The sequence below is a fragment of the Nicotiana attenuata genome, unplaced genomic scaffold (genome assembly GCF_001879085.1).
Source record: "Nicotiana attenuata strain UT unplaced genomic scaffold, NIATTr2, whole genome shotgun sequence".
NCBI lineage: Eukaryota > Viridiplantae > Streptophyta > Magnoliopsida > Solanales > Solanaceae > Nicotiana > Nicotiana attenuata.
In genome coordinates, this window is record NW_017671058.1 from 172,202 (window position 1) to 178,565 (window position 6,364).

The following is a 6,364-nucleotide window of genomic DNA, read 5'->3' on the forward strand; positions in this document are numbered from 1 at the left end:
ATTTTTGTTCATTTTATAAATTTCCACATTGAGAGAAGTAACATGTCTTGGTATTTTATTGCCGTATGTAAACTCAACTCCACTTTAAAATCAATCCTGGTTAAAAGTGAGATAATAAAAATGATACAAGATTACCACAATGGGGGGAGAGGGATAATGACTTTCCTATTTGAGTTAAGGAAAAAATGGTGAGATAATAAAAATGACACACAATGTGGGCGGATGGAGAATAACTTTGAAGTCTACATTAAATTAAAAAAAGAGCAAAAAGGATAAGACTTAAGTGATTTTTTGGTAGTTATTTTCAATTATAATAAAGTCAAGTCGTTGTCAACTGTTGTTAGTCATAAAGAAATTAATTAAATATTACATTTTTCAAATGTTTTCCTACATATTTACAATCTTCAACTTTGTGTAGAGTAAAGTTTCAGCTGATTTCTTATTTTATAAATTTACTTTTAGATATTTAGTCTCTTAATGGCTGACAATTTTCAATGAATGAAACTTTCTCGACAAGACGACCGCCATTTTATTAAAAATAAAAACTAGACTAGAAACGCGATTAAATCAATACGAAAAGGTAAATACTTAGTTGCACCGAGTGTTTACATCAAACCAATAAATATATGATATATGTCTTGTATATGGATTTCAATCATTTAACCATGGTAAATTACATGTATTCTCATCTAATTAAATTAATTAACCATGGTGATTTAATAGAGTTTGGTGTAAACACCGGCGTGGGTAACTATTTACCATAGAAAATCTGAGTAGCCTCATTGGCTTGAACGTTTAGCTGTCTATTGCGTACATACTAAGGTGGATTTTAGGCCAGTGAATTACAGGGTATTATAGTCATTCTCGCTCACGTCTATATATATATATATATATTCAAACCCTAGCCAAATCAACGGTATCGCTCAATCGCCATTTTCTACTCTCTTATCAAATTTCGCTATGCAGATGACCTGTAAATGTTCTTCGAGTATCTTCTGAGTATCTTCGTTCTTCTTCATCCTACTGAAGTTTTAGAGACGAAGATACTCGAAAAACATTTACTGGTTACTTGTATAGAATTACTATAAATAGTCCGTCAGAACTCAAACACAATTTCTTCCTCTCCAGATCTGTGCTTCCCTTATCCATAAAGTACCAACTCGATCGTATAGCTCAATCGCCGTTTCTCAGTCTCTTAAATATCTCCTAGTTGTCAAAAGTTCGTACAGGTGACTTGTAAATGTTTGCGACCTTCTAATATGATAACTGGCAAAACATTTACACGTACCTTGTATGAACTTTTGATTCTAGCTTTGCTGAAGCCTTTTGATGGAGGACTGCTCTAACTCAAGTGGCCAATCTAAAAGGCTGTGATATTCACAGTCTGTGAGTTTAAAATACACATTAATTGGTATAATGTTTCCATTGGTTTGCTTAGAAAACTTCGAAATGAGTTAATTAAACAAAATCAGCACTAACTCAACTGATTTTTTGGATCTAACATGAGGGAAAAATTTAATAGTTAATTGTTATTTTGATGTTAGACAGAGACGTCCTATGCTTTAATAGGAGTTAGCAAATCTCTTGGGATCCATAATGGAAGAAAAAGATCTAGATAGGTTTTACCTATTAGTTGAGAATATGTTGAAGTCAAGTGAGCACTTTTGTTTTACATCGCTTTTCTTGTAGTTGTTTAGCATTTTAGAGATTTATACATCAATAGAAAATATAAAGAATCTTTAATACTTATTATTATTATTGTTTTTGTTTTGTATATGGCGATCTATCGAAACCCCTCCCGAATATTACTGTACACGTTTCTTAGATCTCAATAGCAATCCCAAGAACCCAAATCCTTGTTCTCAGATCTCACCAATTTTACATCAAAAGCTGCTGCTTAAATGCAGTCACTTCAGGAAATTTTCTCTGTTTTCTTGATCTGGGGTGGCTTTTTTTTCTTGATAACATACTTAATCAAGGTAGATTTTTTACACCAATTTTGGTAAGTTCTTGGATTTACTGCAATTGGGTAGTGTTCAGTTTTTTTCAGATAAGTTGATTGATTCTTGGACTATCAATGCTTTACTACTGCAAATTATGTTTATTCAATCTCAATTGGTTCGTGTAGAATACTATGAAATCTGCGTTTGATTGTTTATATGAATGGCCTGATTTATTTGCTTCACCAAAATTTGATATCGTGGAGCTGTTCTTGGGTGGAAATGGATCTGCTAGCTTACTATTTTGTTTAAAGATAAATAATCTTTTAAGGGAAGTTTGGATCCATTGCCTGATAAGACATTAATATCTTGGAACTTCTATATCCAATTTATTTAACTTCAATATTTCTTAAGGTGAAGCATACAAGTTATATCTACATTTTTGGCATTTCATGTTGTCAATGAGAAATGTCCCGCAGTTTTGAAAGCATGCATGGGTTAGTGCTACGAATGTTTTCTTAAGGCGCTAAAGTTTTAGTAGATGGTCAGGATTGAAAACTTACTGCATCAGTGAGTACACTGAAACAGCATTTATTTCACCTTGATCTGTAGTTTCATAGTTTGTGCAACTAAGCAGTTTGCAGCAGCTTGAATTTGTTGGACCTGTGAAAAAGGATAAAATTCTAGACAAGCAAAGATTGTATTCTTATGAAATTAATCCTGGAGAAAGTAAAATAACAAAGAAGTTCACTAATTTGAAAAACTTCGATACAAGTGTAGTACTGTAACCTTGAAGTTTATCTATGTTTTTATGTGATTGACTTTAATCTGCACGGAAATGGCATGTTTGTGTGTGTTTGGAGGCTAATTGGGTGCTATAGAGGCAAATTTATGCTAGAAATGACATGTTTGTGTACTCATTAATTTTGATATGTTTCTCTTCATTACTTGCAAAATAATCAGGTTTAGACATCTCTTCTGATAGTTATTGCCATTTAATGACCAATTTTATCTACCTATTCAGAAAAGAAGAAAGAAGAAAACTACCATTTGATCATGCTTGGTATTCAGTAGACTACACCTGAACTCCAGAAAAACAAGGACAAAGGCAAACCAATCAGGGTGATAATAATAGTAACACATAGGTTGTACGGGATAGAGTGGGCGTCTTGTATTCATGAATATCTGTACTGTCTTTAATGTTGGAGTTCCACCATTCATTGTGGCAGTCCAGTGCAAAAATTGATCACTAAAAAGTGCTTGTTTTCTGTCTGTATGTCATAGTGGTCCTAATCAAAATCTTTCAGGCATATGATGGAGCTCAGAATCTAATGGTTGATTAGTGGATAGATTCCTTGATTATTTTTCCATGATAATGTTCTTTTACCATAAATATCTCTTTACATTAGAGTTTATTTTTGGTATTGGATAAACCATACGACATTTGTCAGCAATAATACAGTGTAGCAGGGTCTTATAGACAATAGTATATATTAGTGAAGTAGGACTCTTTTCTGATCGGTCAAGGCTCTTGAGTTTTCCTATGTGTCTTCAGAAATATTTCCAAAAAAATACTTATCTGATTCAAAGACCTGCAGCTCCCGTGCATGCCTATTTCATTTATCTGATTAGCTTATTAAACAAGGTCTAACTTTGTAATTATTCTAGTTTGTTATTCCTGATTTTATGGAAGTTTACATTTTGACCACATTCCTCCCCCTCCTCACGCCAAAAGAATAAAATATCCATCTCTGGAAAATGTTCAACAATTTTTTGTTGCATTTGTAGGAGTGAAGTTTTTGTGGTAATCTCGTTGTTTGTGCCTCTCTAATGTAAATATCTGCAGTGTTATCGGTATCCATTTTAGGATAATCAAAAATTTGTAAGGTGGCGTTTCTTTGAGGTTTTCCAAAACTTGAGTTTGCAAACTAAGCTTTGACCCTTGAGAAAAGTGTTTGTTTGGGTGCGTTTGCAAAAACTGAGAGATTTGGAAAACTCAGTTTGGAAATCTTCACATAAAGCTATATTTGTTCTGGAAACAAGTCAAAGGAACACTTTTTCCAAAACTCAAAACCTGGGTTTGCAAACTCAGTTTTTGGAGAACTCCAAACACCACCAAAAGCACATGTGCGTTTTTGTTTTTCATACTGGTTGTACAGCTGGTTCACTTTACTGCGAAGGGATTTTAATTTGACCGTTTAATTAGCTAAATCTCTCATCTTTGTCATGATTCTTAGAGCCCGTTTGGCTTAGCTGATTTAGAGTAGCTGATAAGCATTAAGTGCTGAAAAGCATTTTTAAGTGCTGAAGCTGATTTAACAAATAAGCAGTTACGTGTTTGGATAAAAATGCTGAAATTAGTAATAAACAGCTAAAGAATTGGGTATACGAAGAGTTTTGTTTTAAAAAGAATTATTTTAGGGATAGAATAGTAAATATTTTGGTCAAACGTAAAGTGCTTATAAGCTGAAATTTGATAAGTTGGGGGAGACCAACTTATGGCTTTTGGCTTATTTTTGGCTTATAAGCACTTTTAATTTTACCAAACACGTAGATAAGCCAAAAAGTGCTTATAAGCCAGTTTGACCAGCTTATCAGCTTAGCCAAACACCCTATTAGTGGTTTTTTGTTTTTGAAAGAATTGTTTATGATGTGGAGATTCAAACCTTTTATGCCCAAGGAACAGGCTGGGCTTGAAGGTCGCACCATTGATATTGGAAGTCTCAAAGTTCATGTGCGCAATGCAATTACAGAAGGCGGATTCTCTTGTGTTTATTTAGCCCGAGATGTACTACATGGTTCAAAGCAGTATGCATTAAAGCATATTATTGTTAATGATGAAGAATCAGTTGATCTAGTACTGAAAGAAATTTCAGTGATGAAATCGCTCAGGGGTCATCCTAATATTGTCACACTAAATGCGCATACCTTCTTGGACATGGGTCGTACAAAGGATGGAATATTGTGAGTTATCCTTGGTCAGTGTCCTTGAGAACCGAGGAGCTGGCTTCTTTGAGGAGGAGAAACAAGTCCTCTTTATATTCAGGGATGTATGCAATGCTGTCTTTGATGCACTGCCAGCCCCCACCCATAGCTCACAGGTAAAGTCGGACACTCTTAAGCCCGAATAGTTTTTTGAAATTATGATGATGAATGTTTGTAGTAATTTCAGTTGAGCTTAGGCTTTGTTTATGGTAGTCTTCAAAATGTTTCATCTTCTTAGTGATTTAGGGCTTCATAATTCCTTTCTTTGCTTGTAATATTTCAGTAGTTTGTATGTTAAATATGTTGTCATGTAATTCCATATCTGTCTATATATTTGCTTCCAGCTTAATTTTGTTCAGTGCCTTTGATTTTTCTGCCATTCTATGGTTTCTATTGATGGTACTAATATATTGTCTCTTTTCGTGTTCTTGAGTCGAGGGTGTATCGGAAACAACCTCTCTACTCCCTCTGGGTAGGGGTAAGGTCTGCCTACACACTACCCTCCTCAGACCCCACTTGTGGGATTTTACTGGGTCGTTGTTATTGTTGTTTTGTATAATATTGGCTTGAGAGTTTATATGGTGTAACAGTATTCATATAGCCGACCCCAACATGTTTGGAACTGAGGTGTAGTAGTAGTTGTCAAATAGACGAGTTAATGTGTATTGGAAGGCATGATTTCTTTCCGTCGAAATCCTGAGTAACGTTTTCCTTTATTTATGTGTGCCATTAATACAAATACTTCTAATTCTTTTCATTCTTGTTTGTATCAACAATCTTCTTATTGTTATAGGGTCGAATCAGAGAGCATTAGTGGATTGTCGGCGAAATTTCTTCATTGAGCAAACTTCTTTTGTCGTCCTCCCAAGATGTTGTGGGTATAGATGCTCATCTAGAGCAAGTGAAATCCCTGCTATGGATGAAAACTGATGACATTCTAAATAATTATTGGTATCTGGGGCACGGGAGGAATAGGGAATACGGCAGTTGCACGAGCCATTTTGAAGCTTCTTGTTTCCGTGGAGATGTTAGAGAATACAAGCATAGTGTGTGCACTCATTGCAAAATACCCTTCTTGGTAAACTGTTAAGGAAGAAAGATGAATGTCAGTAAGGAAGTGCATGATAGTGAGTAGACTTATAGCCCGTTTGGCCAAACTTTTAAAATTAGCTTATTTTGAGAAGTGTTTTTCTCAAAAGTACTTTTAAAAAAAATACTTTTGGCGAGAAGTAGTTTGTGTTTGACTAATTAATTAGAAAAACACTTTTGAGCAGTAATTAGTGTTTGACCAAGCTTTTGAAAACTGTTTCTAAGTGTATTTTTCTCAAAAGTGCTTTTGGAGAGAAGCTAGTTTTTTTTTCTTCTCCAAAACTGCTTCTGTTTTTCCTCAAAAGCACTTTTTTTCCTTCCAAAAGCTTGGCCAAACACCTCAATTTTTT

General features: G+C 34.5%; 1 long non-coding RNA gene across 1 annotated transcript; it reads left to right on the top strand.

Annotated features, from left to right (window-relative positions):
* Positions 1-926: 926 nt before the first annotated feature.
* LOC109205586 lies at positions 927-6,090 on the top strand. Its single transcript, XR_002064703.1, has 3 exons — positions 927-2,002; positions 4,580-5,041; positions 5,719-6,090. It is a non-coding gene; the product is annotated as an uncharacterized LOC109205586 (long non-coding RNA).
* Positions 6,091-6,364: the final 274 nt, after the last annotated feature.